General features: G+C 40.7%; 1 protein-coding gene across 1 annotated transcript in view; it reads left to right on the top strand.

Moving 5' to 3' along the window:
• The first annotated feature begins 332 nt into the window (after nt 1-332).
• Nucleotides 333-16,065, top strand: part of zic6 (zic family member 6) — a 70,825-nt gene continuing 55,092 nt past the window's right edge. Inside the window, exons 1-2 of the transcript XR_014802168.1 lie at nt 333-703; nt 7,724-7,800. The gene's annotated coding sequence lies outside the window, so the exon portion shown is untranslated. The remainder of the gene's footprint in view (nt 704-7,723; nt 7,801-16,065) is intronic.

The raw sequence follows: 16,065 nt of genomic DNA, 5'->3' as shown, positions 1-16,065 counted from the left end.
AATGTGTAACAAAAGTCGTAGTCTGTCAGCTACCTCATTTTAAGACAAACTAAAAAAGGTAAAACTGTATTTAGCTGTCTGAGCTTTGCTTTTTCAATTGGATGATATTATTTTATCAACAGGTGTCCCACAAATTGGTGCAATACTGTAGCTTTCGCAGTCCTGTATATCCTGAAACATTTTCTTACCAGCTGCGTTGTATAGCATTTGTGAAAGAGTGATGATGCCGCCTTCATTGCATAATCGTGGCCGTAAATGCGCACAGCGTACTAGGAAATGAACCTTGCCGGCGCATCGCAGGGGGGTAGGATGATGTGGATGTGGCTGGTTATATAAAACTATAGGGCACAGTTGGAATGATCCAGATGGGATGATAGTTGTTATTTTAAAGAGTAACGAGCTTGTTGTCGGCTTTGGGACATGTCGCTACTGCATGACCTTGTGAACTTGTCTGCTGCGTGACCTCAAAAAATGGCTCCCCGAGCACCCCCTCACATCCCTGGGTTTATTTGCACAGGCAGTTGCCCAAGCAGGAAGTGACATCAACGGGTCCAAAGTAAAAATATGTCGCAGGACGGGCTGTCTAGGATGTCCAGGACCGGTGTTTGTAAGGGAGGATGCCTCGCACCGGCTCCACAGAGAGTGATGCTCACTGAGGGATGCAGGAGAGCGCCACACAGGCGAGACAGACACCGGAGGCTGAGTGAGTCGCCTGCTGACTGAGTGCTTTATGCCGTCACTTTCATTCATGCAAGTTCAGATATGGTGCCATACTTTGCCCCTGTCTAAAGCCGGTGACGCAGCGCATAACGGGCGATAAGTCTTCACTGTGTGTTGAATTAAGGGATTTTGTCGGTGTCGTTCCTTTGAGAGGAGGGTTGAGATGTGTACCGCGATAGAAGAGGAAAAAAAAACCTCTGTTATGAATTCAAGTGGAGGAGAGCAGTGAAATCCGTGCGAGGCTTTCGGTGCGCTTTTGCACATTTTGATACACTAAACTGTGCAGATTGTTAAAAAAACATGAATGACAGCGTCAAAAGTAATAAAAACAAACGGCACATATTAAGTTTAACAAGTTGGACGCGTAGCACATAGCTTTTCAAGCGGCTTCTCAACACATAAATGGCGTCTATTTTTATCCGTCCTGCGTGTGTGTATGTCGTCCTCATCAGGGAGGCTCTGACAGACCCTGCCGTGCGTCCAGACTGAAAGTACTGCAGTCACGTGGTGTCTGCTATTATCCAGCCTCGCTTCAGGTACAGCCTACCTACTGTTGTTTCGAAACCGTTTCCGGGATTATATCCCTCCAGTTGAAGACGGGGAAGATATGCTTGGAAGTTGAGAAAAGTAAATTGTAGGGAAAAATTAAAATAACTCATTATTTGTATATTCTCCCTTTCAGTTAGTAACAATTTAAAGCTTTAATATGTTAACATTTAATATTCCCAGGGAAAATCCAAATCCATTCTAACAAACAGACTAACAAATACAAAATGAACACCAGAAAGCTCACATTACTACGCTTCATAACTTAGTTTTGATAAAATAAAATAAAGCCCATAAAGTGCAAGCTTCTTGCGTCATACCTGTACAGATCTCAGCATCTCAGCCTGACAAGCGGTGTCAGGCTGAGATGCTTATCTACAAGTGCCGATTATTTATTATGTTATGCAGACACAAATTTAAATGTAATAAATTTATTATTATTACTTTTACTGCTCCTACCAGGTAAAAGTTCATACTGCTAGATGTTATCTACATATTGTACATTTATGCATTATATATATAATTCATGCTTCAGCTGTATTAGTCTTATGATTAAGACGCTAAATCAAAATAGATCTTAACCACACTTGTGCATTTTAAAATAATTTATGATCTGCACAGTGGTGCTGCTATTTCATACATTGGGCACTTGTGTGCAGTAGCATCTGAGATTATTGGTGTATATAACTCACACTGCTGTTGCCTGCCTGTCTGGAGTGATAGCTTCATTATTCATGGTTGCGTGTAGACAGCAGTGCTTAATCTCTGGCTTGAATGGGGCAGCCTGTTACTCTGGAAATAAATGCCTTTGCGTGGTCAGCCTTATCTGGAACACGTTGAGGAATAGAGAGGCACCAAATAACAGGGAGGACTGCTGTGCTGAGCCTCAGGGTGGCAACAGCAGCTAAAAACCCTACCCTACTGTGGCATTTGGGGGCGATTTGAGGCCAGTGGTAATTAGCCAGGCTGGACCCAGGAGCACGGCCATATATTCTCAGTGGTGAAAAGGTCTGGGCAGGGGGTCTATTGGCGTTCGACAGGTGCAGCGGGAGGAAGGCGTCAGGAGTTTAGGCAATCAAAACCAGAGACGAGGCCAAATGACAGCATCATTTGGCTTCTAGGGTCACATGCTCTCACCAAGAGTCTCTTCCTTCCATGATACTGAATATTTGTAGATGTGTGTGCATTAGCGTGTGCATTTTTGTATGTGTTCAGACTGCATGTGTGTGTGCATGAGATGGTTACTGGTGTGCGACACTGGGGTGGGGAGGTCAGTGGGTCATGTTTTGAGTTGCAGTAATCATCTGTCTCACTTTATCTGGCTCACACTTTCACAAAAAAGATCACTTCTTGTCTAATCACACTTGTGTCCACTAGTATTATACAGCAGTCCCTGAGAAGGTTGGATCGTTTGGCTCTTATAATAGTGGTTCAAAAAAAAACCAAACAGTTTATGGCTGTTTTGTTATGTTTTGATGCCAAGAGGGTGACTAAGTTGAGGAATAATCTGGAATCTATCTCTACTGTTAGTGGGACACACAACTCATTGTACTGGCTGTTAAAGGGAGGAAAAGCAGTGGTGCTGACCATGCTATGTTTTTTCTTGCTTCCTGGCTGTTCTGCTTGAACTCAATAATCCTGGTTACAGCCATTACAAATCCTGCTGTCTTGACTTGAGACCCCAGACAGGAGACAGGCTCTGCAACTTGGTTTCATTTAGCATTCCTCTGGGCTTTACGGGCAGGTGTTTGACATTACTGGCAGGATATTTATTGGAAACTTTAAAGGCAACTTTTTGCTTACCTCTCAATTAGGCACAGACACACACGCAGACACACACACACACACACACACACACACACACACACACACACACGCAGACACACACACACACACACATACAATGTGTACTGTAGGTGCAAGCAAATAGACAAGGGCACTGACATGCTTTAACACATAAGGGGATGATCCATATAGAACATTCTGAGTATGACAGTATGGATGATTTGCAGAACATGTTATCACTTCTTTCTCTAGCTCTGTCAAACACTTTTTGGCTTTTAAAGCACACATCAACACCATGCAATCCACCCATGACCCATGACCATCCCTATCTCTCTACGTGCAGCCCTCTCCCCTTCACCCATTATGTCAGGTCAGTCTATGGAGTGGGGTAGAAATAGAGTTGGTGGGAAGATGGCATGTGTGGCCAATAATTACTGAAGCTTAGCAAGGCCAGTGGCTGTGATGTGCAATTCTCAAATCAAGGTGCAGCCTGAAGACTCAGCCGGTGCCGCTGCTGCCCTCTGCTACTTGATTGCTGGCAGCTGGTTGAGCCATGTCAAGTGGCAGGCAGGGAAATGTGAAATCCCAGATAAAGCACAGAGCCCTAAAAAGCCATGAAGCTCAAGTAATGAGGAAAGTGATGGGGTTTGGGGTTTGGGCATGCTTAGCAGGCAGGCAGGAGCCAATGCTAACGCTTTCAACCTCTCCCTCTTCTTGGTATGTCTGTATGTGAGAAAAAGAGGAGGGGTGAAGGTGTTTGTATATTTGACTTTCCTAATCCTGGATTTAGAAGGATCCACCAAACTTCAACAATGCAGAACTGGTGGGTAGGTCAGCACAGTTCTAGATATACCCAACCTAAATCCTTCCAGGTCATCCTCAGCCATAAATCATGTACCTACAGTACATTCTGCCTATGCTTTCATTTTTCCCAGGGCCAGTTTCTTTAAAAATCAAGTTAAAATCCCCGTAAAATCCCCCTCTCAAGATCTGCAGAATCATTTCTGATATTAATGGCAACCTGATTTGGAACAATTGTACCAGTTAAACGCATTCCTAGTTTTGTGGAGGCCATTATTCCTGGTTTTTAATCACCCCTTCAGTTTTTATAACCTCTCCAAGCCTTGTGCGGGGCTGAGGGGACCATATGTGGGCACAGAACAGGGGCCTGTATGTATGAAACAGATACAAATCAAACTTCACACTGAAGTGGAAGATAAAACTGAAATTCTAATTAAACCTACTTTTTTTAAGATTAAAAATGCTTTCAATAAGGCTAAAGCACAGAAAACTCAAACAATCCTGCAAATGTCAATACTGCTGCTTATAGGATCACATTAGCTAAAGCTGTAGAGTTTTAGTGTGTCTAATTATATGCTTGTAATCATTTGTTTTTCTAATTTTACACATATTTTCCTCTTTTGTCAGCATTGTAAACAAACAAGAGGAATAAATGTGGTATTTGAAAACCATTGAAACCATTCTCTAAGCAACTTCATTTTATGCACTTAAAAGTTTAACAATAAATCCTCATTGTTGCTTTAATGGACTTGATTTACCAAAAAACATTTTGGAAGCAAATTTGGTTTCCGCTTGATTTAATTTGTCAATATTTTCTTATGTGTGTGCGCTAATATGTGTGTGCATGTGAGGGGGGAAATATTTATCCCTTTTAAAAGTGCAAACACTTGCATTTATTTGTCTTTTTTAAATTTATGCAGTGTTTCTGACACATTTCTATCTATTAACCTCCTAGGACATGGTGTCCACATATGTGGACATCACATTTTGGGTTATTTAGACCAAAATACTAAATCTTGCTCTACAAGGGCCTGATATCCACTTACGAGGACATTATACTGCCACTGTTCTATCGAAATTTTAAACGAATATCCTCATTTTTCTTAGAAACAAAAATCAGATAAAAAAAAAAATCTGGTAATTCTTTGTTTTTACATTCATCAGGTCCCAATCATCCCAAATATCAAAGAGAAATTAAAAATGCATGCCATGAAAGAGTTTCGGGTCTTAGGAGGTTAAGATAATTACAGTTACAATTCTCAATAAAATATCGACAAATTAAATAAATTAGAAACCAAGTGTGTGTCTTGTGTTGTCGAATAATACACAGTATTGAAGTAGTTGTTTTAGGCATATGTTATTTGGAAGTCCAGACGTGCAACACTGCTGCCAGTGTTCACTACAATGATGTAGCGTGAAACCCAATGCAGTGGCTCACTTTGGGCAATAATAGCTTCACAATGTTTGTTAGTATAGCAGAAATTTAATTTGGGGATTTAGGCAAAACAAATAGCTGCAAGCGGCCGTGGCATAATTGCTGGAATATAGTGAACTCGGTGAGGTCAAGTGCTCATTTTTTCACGTGCTTGTTCATAATGAGCACTTGACAACATACCACATGCATAAATTGTGGTAAAAAGTAAGACTTCCACCACCCGGGTGTATGAACTTTGGACCTTTGGATCCCCAGATGACTTCCTGACTACCCCACTGGGGAAACATATTTTTTCCACCCACCACCTCAAATGTTGGGATGTTCTATAAAACTGGGATGTTTTTGGCCATATAAATAAATAATCCAGTCATTTTGCTGATTAAATTAGGTAAAACTGTTGTGGAAAAGTTATTTAAAATATCGAACATCTAGTCACCAAAAATGTCTGCCAGTTTTAGTAGATTTGGATGAGGGCTTGTGGCGCAGTGTGTTAACTGATTTCACATATTTCTTTAAAATATAGAGTCAGATTTTTGAATAGACTGAAGATTGCAGTCTGTCAAACTCACAAATCACATTTGTAGAATGTATGAGTGAGTTATTTGATTTTTAAAGTGACATTTAGGGTTTTGGATTTAGTTTAATATTGTACTAAGCTGTTTTAATCCATCACTGCCACATGTTATGCATCAGTGGAATTTAGCAAATTGAATTTTGTCAGTATCTATGGAGCCAGTTATGCAATACAAACTTTTAAAGACTGTGGTGCCCTCTTGTGAAGTACAATGCACTTTGGTTAGTAAGTTCAGTGAGCCTGGGATTCTTAAATATGTGTTTTGAATTAAAGTCCATATCTTAAAGCATTAATGATGTATTGTTAATTTTGGGAATTGATTTGTTTTTGACAAAAAAGGCAGAAGCTGAATGAAATGTTGAAATTTCCTAAATATATATAAAATCAAGTTAGTAAGCGAATAGGCTGAAAAAAGAAAATATAAAATAGCTGCAACATTAATCACATTTAATGCAGAAGATGAGGACAAATTAATTAAGCCAATCAATTTTCAGCATCAGACTTTGGTTCAACTTAAACTGACACACACACACACAAATTATTTATGAAAAATCTAATGAAGCCCCGATGCAACAGAGGGCCAGAGAGGGACAAGACCTGAACTGGAATGTGGGACAGAATAGAGCTCGCTGTCTTCCTACTTATATTCATCCCTTCTCCCACCTGTTTCTGGGTCTGCACAGCTGGTGTAATTTGTTACTGAGTTATTGTTCTTTATGATTTCTAAGCTTAGCTTAATCTTTAGTTGATTTAATGCAGCTAGTCTTTAGCCTCTAGGTTTCACAGTATTTGATAAAATGTGTGAAGTCTTGTCTTGCTGATGATTTACTTATAGTTCACCGAAACACCTGGCTGCTCAGACACCAAATAGACTCACTCCACTGCAGTAGGTGACACGCTGTCACGCCTGGCTTGATGGCATAATTTACCCAAGTCACAGTTATGCATGCTGTTTAGCCAGGAGGGCATGGAGTGGTTCATAGAGAGTCTTATTGCTTGTTTACCCTGCGCTTCATGGCCCCCCGCTAGCAGCTACAGCAATTATCACCTTGGAGGAATGTAGGACTCTCGTGTTAAATACTCTTTGACCCCCCTGTTGGAAGAGGGCAGGGGGTGGCTGCTCCTCCCAGTGGACATCAGGGGGTTGGTGATATAGTCAGTGGGTGCAGGTTTAAGTACAGTGTGTGTATGTGTATTTGTAGCGGTGCAGGAGACACAAGAGGTCTCCTTCCTCAAACACATGTTCTTGCAACTCCCAATAGTGTAAACAAGATTTGGGTGGTGTGTTTACAAAGTAAATTAGTTTCTACAGATCTCTATTTCACTTAAAAACATAGAAGGTGGTCTTGGAGCAGAGGGTTATCCAGGGGCAACTATTAGATTTCACCTTCAAGCTGAAGTCCATTATGTTAAAACAAATACTGCAACTTTTTGTCTCATGACTAGTAAATTAGCCCAACCACAATCACAATTTTACAAGCAACTGTAGTGCACTGTAAAAAGTGGCTTTTAATGCACATCTGTGTAAGAGAAAGTGCGAGGAAAAACTAGATTGCGGAGGGTGTCTAGACATGAGAGTTGTATTATATATGATGCTCTTTGCTCTAGAAGGGAATTCCATTTGAACATATGGCATGTTTAGGCACAGGAATGTAGCCAGACACACATACCTTTCTTCTTCTTCCATCTTTCTGTGGCCCATATCAAATGTCTTTATGAGTGCGAAGAAAATAGTCGGGAAATAGTATCGCATGTGCTGTAAGGAGTAAAGATACCATGGGAATCAATTGTGTATGGAATCACTATTTTTCTGACCATGATTGATGCTTTGAGCTTATGCATTTTTATCTTCACTTTTACAGGCTCTGTATCATGGCTGTCTGCTTAAAGGGATGCTGTCTGCTATCCAGTTATGGCTGATGTAAGAAAACAACATGTTGTGAGTATGCCTAGTGCTCTCTCTGCTTTAGATGACAGTGCTGACATAGTATCAGCATAGTTTCTTGTGTGATATATTGCTGAAGGTACAGTGTTGGTGTTGTAATTGCTTCAAAGTCAGCACAGTAAGTGAGCATCTTCTCGAAATGTCTCGCTAATTTTGACCTCGGTTACCCCGAGACCAGCAACTGTGCTCTGTCCTGACTAGTCTGCGTTAAGCTGTGCATTGATTAACCCCTCCTTGAAGGCAGCCACCCTTAAAAAGCAAGGGCCTTTACACGTTGTGACAAACCAAAGTATCCCCGCAGTGTCATCAGATCACTTCGCCACTTTCAATTAGCGATCAGAAGTGCTCTGTTGAGCCAGATGAGCAGCTCAGTCCTGTCCCAAAGGTCCAAAGCTCTTATAATTTATTCATGCATGCATGCACAGGCAGACAAAACAAAACACACCCATCTTGTAGCAGGACAAACAGCTGCCAGCTAGAAGAGAGTGTAGCAGAGTTAGGGTGGGTTAAGGTGCAGAAAGCAGAGGCCATTGTAACTACACAAGGCACAATCAGCACATCATCTGCACTTACTTGTCAGGAGTTAAACTTCTTCGTGTTGTCATGGCAACATACTTTACTCTGCCACAGGGGATGTTCTTCTCTATTTCAAATTGGACTGTAACGTTGGAGTTGGTTAAAGGGAAGTACTTCACTGTACTCAGACATAGATTTCTTTGAAGATGAGGACTATGATGTACTGAACTTGATGAAATGTTTTGATCTTGATATGTATGGTAATGAATCTGGTGTTATATATGCATGCTTTTTGCTTTGTTTTGTTTTTTTATGTGGAGCCTTTAACCTTCAGACATTATTGTGTTGTTTGTCTTAGCCTCATTTCAACAATAATTGCAGCAGTTGCAGGGTTTCTTTTTTTGTCTTATTTGTGCTGGGCCACCCTAATCAGTAGTGTGGTTGTAAGCAAGCTCCTCTCGATTTGCAGACTTCTGCTTCCCTCAGCACGCTCACTGCTGCAGCACTCATCCACGAGCAACACACTCATTCACACGTGCTTTCGCATGACTGCACTAATGCACAAACAGGACTTTGGCCTCGGTTGGCTCATGCACACTCAGTTACTCACTCAGGAATTATCGTCGTAGTAAAACCAGAGAAGAAGAGTGAGAGAGACATTAAGACAGAAAGCGGGACTGAGATTGGGGAAATGGAGGGAGGGAAAGGGACAGTGATTGCTCAAACAGAAGCATTTTATCCCCAAGCGGTTTTTAAATGTTGCCATGTCCGTGACCCCAGTCATGGCACACCATTGTTCCCTCCAGTAGATGTTGTGGCCACAAACTTTTTTTACATGTATTTTTCCACCAACAAGAGTAACATTTGAGAATTGTTATTTGTGCTGCAGGTGTTCAGTGTCAGTGTTTTTGTCTTTAAGTGTCTGGTTAAAGGTTGTACCGCTCAGCAGCTTACTCATAGTGTGTTTTGAAGGATGTGACAGACGTGTTCTGGAGTGTGTTGTTCTGCTGTTCTCACATTTTTCTCTCTCTGTCAGTTCCTCACTTACTCTGGCTGTGTGTTTGTGTGTGTGTGTTCCTTCTCTGGTCCGCTGCTTTGGCACAAAAAGAAATACTGGGCCGCCCCATTCTTTGTTCTGCTTCCTGTAGGAAACTAGCAGCAAATTGTGGCTCAATGAGGCGTTGCTGTTTTGTGTGGTCTGATAAAGTGCAAACGAAACCGTCTGGGCTACACTGGCCTGCTGCAGTGCTTTCCATTGTAGATTGGACTATGAATGTAGGTCTGTGTGATGGTTGGTTAGTGTTGAACATTAGGTGATGTAGGGGAGGGGGGGGTGCTGGGTCTAGGGCCCATTCACGTGGTTTTAAGATGTCACCCAGTGTTTGGAGCTGCTGTCCACTGTGTTTAATTGTGACGATGGGTCATTAGAACTCTGCTTAAAACTAGAAAGAGTCTGATGACTTGCTTGCTTTCAAGGGTTTCAAAATCCAAATATTGTAGAGTTCTCATATAAAGTCAGCATGACACACTTGTCAAAGTGATCAGAGCAGGGCATATGTGTGTGGGTGTGTTGATGTGAGTGTGGGAAGTATCCCAGTTTTTACTTCAATGCATTCATCCAACACCTGCAGTAAGTACTTAGCTTAGAAATGTAAGGGGTGACTCACAGAATATGAAATCATTTCATGAAGAGTTTGTAATCCTAGATTTTGAGCAAAGTAAAGCTGGAAGCAAACAAACTACTTCAACGTCATCTTAATAGTTTATTTGATCAACCATTTAAACATTTCCAAGGAGTGAAGTACAGAAATATTTTTAAATATAGTGTACCTTTCAAAGAAAGGTTTTGTACATTACAGAAGTGCGCAAGTCTACTTAATGTTTCTGTTATGATACTTATCACAGCAAAGGGTGAATTTCAGTCCACTGGAATAAAGTTAAGTGAAAATTTAATACATTTTTCCAGCAGTTTGAAAATCACACAGTTCATAGGGGTGCCAGATTTTAGTTCTCAGGTTTGTTTTCATGACTTCATGTAGCATACTTTATTCCAACACCACAAGGATGCACATGGGACAAAATACGGTTAGGATCCACAGATCAAGTTCTTTGAATCAAGTAAAACAAACACATGTCTTGGGAGACAGACAAAGAAGGAGGGTCTTGGGTGTGCCATGGCCCTTGTCTAAAGTGGTTATGGGGCCCACATGGGCATTCTGCTCTCCAGAGGCTGTTGGGGTAATTATCTGCCAGGGTGCACGTGTGGGAGTGTGTGTCAGATTGAGTGTGGGTTCTGAGCTCATGTGTGCAAGGTGCACATGCAGTTGTTTGCAAGCATCCTGGTCTTATGTTTTTGTGCGTCTCCCTTAAATAGGATGAAATGCATCGACCCTACATACCTTTAACGCTTGTGCAATCTATTCACATATAGACCCTTTATACTCTGCTCATCTTTTCCTTATCCCCGAGAATTCAGAAAGAGGATCTGGAAGTCTCAGAGGACGAGTGTGGCTGGGGTAAGAGGGTGAGGAGCCATCTTTGACATGGGGCATGGGGCCCAACGACACAAAGCCCCATTCCCTGCTCCTCCATGTGGAAAATGGCAGGAGAGCAAGAGGAGGAGGGGAAGGAGGCAAAAAAAAAGTGGAGCAAAGAGGAGGAGGGAGGGACAATTAGTGAGATCTGTTAATCACCAGGGCAACACTCATTTAATTGACATGTGAAATTTGGATTCGTCTAACAAGTCGATGAGCAGTACAACAATGTACCGGTCGTCTGAGATCTGCTGGTGGAAGCCAGAGAGGGGAAGCAACAACTGAGACCTGAGGCCAAGGTCTTTGTTAGAAGTAGCAGTGTTGTTGGGTGGGAAGACTCTCCACAAGGAGATCATTACCCATTATGTGTTTGACCCTTTTAGATTTCTTCCCAGCTGCTCTTAGCTGGGACTAACACAGACCAGAGACACAGCAACACAGCAAAGGTTTTCTTTGTGTCTTTGTATGTTTTTGTCTTTAGCATAAATCTGAGTGTGTAAACAAAAACGTTTTTAATATCACAATAAACCTGACCAGGATCATTGTAATAACTTGGAACAGGGAAATCACAAAAGGAGGTGGGCAGAGGAAAAAAACATGAAGTCTTTACAGAGTTTATACAGAAATCAATAAGCTATTCAAGGTCATCAGAAAGAAGCACCACTGTCAAGCAGCTGCTACACTGAAAGCACACTAAGGGCCTTTCTCAAACCACCCCCCAATCCCTCTCCCCACACACTTCTATTCTGTTTCTACGTGGAGTGTGACATCCCAAACCAATTAGTCTTAAGTAGGAGTGGATAATCAAATCAAATCAACAAATCAGCTTTGATGCTGAGTTGCCAATCATGTGCAGTGATTCATTTGTGTTTGCTATAGAAGCTCTGTAAGTTCTATGCACCTATTTTTGGGGAGCAAAATGTTCAAACAAAGATATCTAATTATGCACACTACAAGTTTTCTTGTCTAGAAAAAAGTGAGTGTAGTCCTTTGATTTGCAGATTTGCAAAAATATTAGGCATGTTCTATCCAAGTTAAAAATTAGTTAAAAATTTACTCATATTTTCAAGTAAAACTAAAAAAGCCAGACCTACAGCCCTAGTTTATTTATGCCGTTTAGCCAGAAGCAGTACAAATATCACCGAGTATCAGTGGACCATTTTTCTACAACCTGAAGCAATATGTACACATATGTTCTGCTGGATTTCTGTGAAATTTGGCAGTTGGGTCTTAATATTTAAAACTTTATTTACCTGCCAAACTTTTATTTAGTCAAAACTGTAATTTTACCATCTTATAATTTACAGTTGCACACCAACAGAAAGGTTTAAGTTTTAGTGTGAAGCTTGCCATTCCTTTTGGAGGTTTTGTACATCATAAACTTTTTTCATAGTTCTGATTTTTGGAGGAAGTTCCACTTTCTCTTTTTTATGCGTCCACACTACAGGAACTGGAGAGTATTGTAGATCTTAGAACCTTGGTTTAGTTGTGTTTTTCTTTTTGGCTCCTGCTGTGGGGTGTGGTGTTCTCTCAGTATAGGAGGAACTTTGCAGTATACAATGGTTGGTTGAACACATCTCTGCAGCACCAGAAACTTCTCTAAGATGAAAAAAGGACTTCTTAAAATTGGGAAAAACAAAAACAAAAAACAAAAACACAAACAAAGCTTTAACCAAACATGGTTGGAGTTTGTTGAGCTTATATGGGATGGGTTGAATATCATGTTCTTTTATTGAATCAAAGTAAACTAGAGATATTTTTAATAGCCTTTCTCATTTACTAGGCATCCAAAAGTGCAGAGTACAATACAGTGAAGAAATTGTAGTAGAATATAAAGAAAAAGACAGTAAAGAAAATAGTTTCCAACTGCAGACTGGCTTTTACATCACTTCAGAGTTCCTGTTGGCACTATGAATGACCTTTATGATGACCTGCTAAAGTAACAGGTCATCATAATGAATATGTAATTAATAAATAGCAGTTAATCAATTAATCAACAAAAGCAATTTATCATTTTTTTATTGATCCATCCATCCACTTATCTTCCACTTATCCAATTTAAAGTCACAGGGGGTGCTGCAGTGTATTCCAGCTGTCATAGGGCAAGAGGCAGGGCATACCCCGGGCTAATGCAGAGAGACAAATTTTTGCAAACTAAAAATGAAACTCCAGCTTTTTCTCATGAAGCATTTTAATGCCCCCTACAGCAGCTCTCACAAATGAGTTGGAAAGGACTTGGTCTGAGTTCACTCGTTCTACAACAGCGTGATTAAGTGTAGCATCAGGGTGACGTGGGAAGTCTAAACTCACTAGTGGCAAATGTTAGCAAAAAGCTAAACACTGTTTACACACTTTGACAAAATACATGACATGAAAAGAGGCTGAAGTGAAGTTTATTCAGATTAGAGATTGGGTGTTGAACAGCCTGATCTCACTTGTTTTGTATTAGTTGCAGCCATAAGAAACTCAAGCTGCCTCCAGATAGTTTAAAAAATACATAAAGCCAAAATTGAAATAATTTTTTTTTAGGTGTCTGTTGTAAATTCCTGTTGTTTTGTGCTTAAGTGTAATAGATACTGCCTCTCTCCAAAGTAGCTTTCCCAGTCTGGATAGAGCTGACTGACCTTTGCAGTCTGCATTAAACCACTGGTGCACTCATAACACTACACAAAACACTTCTTAAATCTTAGAGAAATTATTCTCCTGACTTTCTCATTTTCTCATTTTCAGATATTGTATTTGTTATATTGCTGACTTCAAATAACAACATTTTGTCATTCGGAGTTTATTTATTCAAGATTTTAAAGCAATTAGAAAGACATGTCCTAAATATACTTATTGGACAGGCACTTTATTAAAGTTTTATGAACTAACTGGACACTTACCTCCTTCAGCTAATCTGAGCGAAGTGTAGATAAGTAGCATTTGCTGTTAGTCTAATCAGTTGTGTCTCAATGTCAGAGATTAAAAATGAAATAGTGTCAGAAATGTGTGCATCTCACTTACTTTAAAAATGCCCATGAATGCATTGTGCAGCTGGATGTTGTTAAAGGCATGTGATAAACTCCGAGGAAGGACATACATGAATAGCTGGAAGCAACAAACACATGCCAGCTTCTGTTCAAGTTTTGTGAAAACACAGATTATAGTCACAGATGCTTGGTGTAAACACTTTATCATAAATGTGTATTTTTTTGTAAACATTTCAATTTATAATGGATAGGGAATATTTGTGCAAAGTTAATGAGAAAACACTTGAAAGATGAAACCTGTTTGGTAGTTTTGGGGAGGTCTGTGTGGACCTTTAGCAATGTGAGAAAAGCCTGATGTTCATACTTGACCTGTTCAGCAGTGAAATGCCTGTTTAACGCATAGAAAACTGTTTTTATGAATAAAGACATGGCTCTGAGCCTCTTATAGCCATGGGAATAATTGGGTAGTGGTAGACCATGAGACAGATCCTGAAAGAGGGTGTCCCATGTGCTTGGCAGCACTGTTTTTTTCTCATGTTATTGCTGTTTCTCCAAAACAATTAGTGAACTGAACAACTCACAAAGACACACGAAAGATACGCTCAGTCATCTTGCAAACACTGATCCCTCAGTGTGACGGCATGCATTCAGACTTGTTCCATGCTGAAAGTGGTACAGATATGTGAGGAGTCGTGGCCGAGTAAGATTACCACTGTGACTTTAGAGAAGAAGTAATCAGGGTGCACATTCAGACAGAAGACTGACATGTTCAGGTACCGTCAGATTAATGGAAAGAAGTGCATGTCTAAAAGGGGCTTATGCAAGCAGATTCATTGTCCAGGGTGACTTTGTAGGAATGGCAGAGAGTCAAAAGAGACTCAGGATACTTCCAAGTCTTTCAGCCAGAGTGTAATCCTCTTCCTTTATCTCTCTGGCTGATCTGGGCCAAAGCGCTGTGTGTGAGAATGATTCAGTGACTGCCTGCTTTTCTGTAGCTCTGTCACGTTTCCTCTCACGCACTGTTCTCTAATTCTCACTTGTATGTCTGTTATTGTGTCACTCTCTTGCCCAGTGACCAGCACTTTTTCAGTGTTCACCTCATCTATGTTTTGTGTGTGCCACTGATGCTGCTCCCTTTTCATGTTAGAAGATTTTCTCTTACACACATCAATGCCACCTTGCTCTGCGCACCAGACAGGCAACTTGGATAACTTCCAGGAATCACAGCTGGATTGGTGTGTGTGTCCATTGTAGATATGTTTGTGGGTTTCTGGGGTGGGGTGGGGTGGGGGGGGTGCACTGGCATGGGAGCCAGGCCGACTGGCTAGATGTACAGAGACTAACGTGCAGGTTTTTGTGTGCTGTGTAGCTTTGCCACCCAGAGTATTGGCCAATAGCTCTACATATTGGATGAATTACAGATTAGATCCACTGCACGTAGACATGTGTATGTATGTATGTGTGTGTGTGTGTGTGTGTGTAAGTTTGTGTCTGCACTGTCTACACAGCTCATCTATGCAAGAGCACTTTTATCCTCTATGAACAAATCTGCACTGTCTCCGCTCACTGAAGTGATCATAAAAAGCATTTTCCTCCCTGAGACTAATCATTAATTATTAATGGCAGATTTGGCTCAGCATCCCGGATCAATGCATTAGCCATCCATTGTTGAGGCTGCTTTGGCATTTATATTTTTGCTTTTACGTTTTCAAACCATCAAAATTTGAGAGTTTATTGAGAATTGCTTATGATAATATAGTAGGCGGTTAGTATATACGTTGTTGTAGAGATTTGTGGGATCATCATGCTCAAACTGAACTGGGAAAAAGAGGAAAATAGTGCAATCAGGTGAGTAAAGATACTCTGAGGCCGTTTTTACTTTTAGTCAGCTTGGAATGTATGCAAGTTAATCTGGTCAGTGTGGCTTGAACCTATATTTTATGGTTGTGGTGGGCAGCAAGTTTGGGCTTTGAGGGAGGGCCCAAAGCCACAGCTGTAAGGCAAAGGTGCTGTGCTGGATTTATAACAGAAGACAAAATGAGCACATCATTGCAAAACAGAATTATGCATAATAATTACTTTATCTTGATTAAAATAATATTTGATTAATTACTTTCACCAAATGAATTTTCATTTTATCTCCAGAGCCACCAAAGAAACTTAACATCAGTTTGAATTAGTGCCTTTTCACCTGCTATGTGGATGACTACATTGCTGCATAAAGATTAGTGGGAAAC

Source organism: Perissodus microlepis, chromosome 2, assembly GCF_051167445.1.
Source record: "Perissodus microlepis isolate ML-2025 ecotype Zambia chromosome 2, ASM5116744v1, whole genome shotgun sequence".
NCBI lineage: Eukaryota > Metazoa > Chordata > Actinopteri > Cichliformes > Cichlidae > Perissodus > Perissodus microlepis.
Note: the sequence above shows the minus strand (reverse complement) of the source record. Positions and strands in the feature narration are given on the sequence as shown.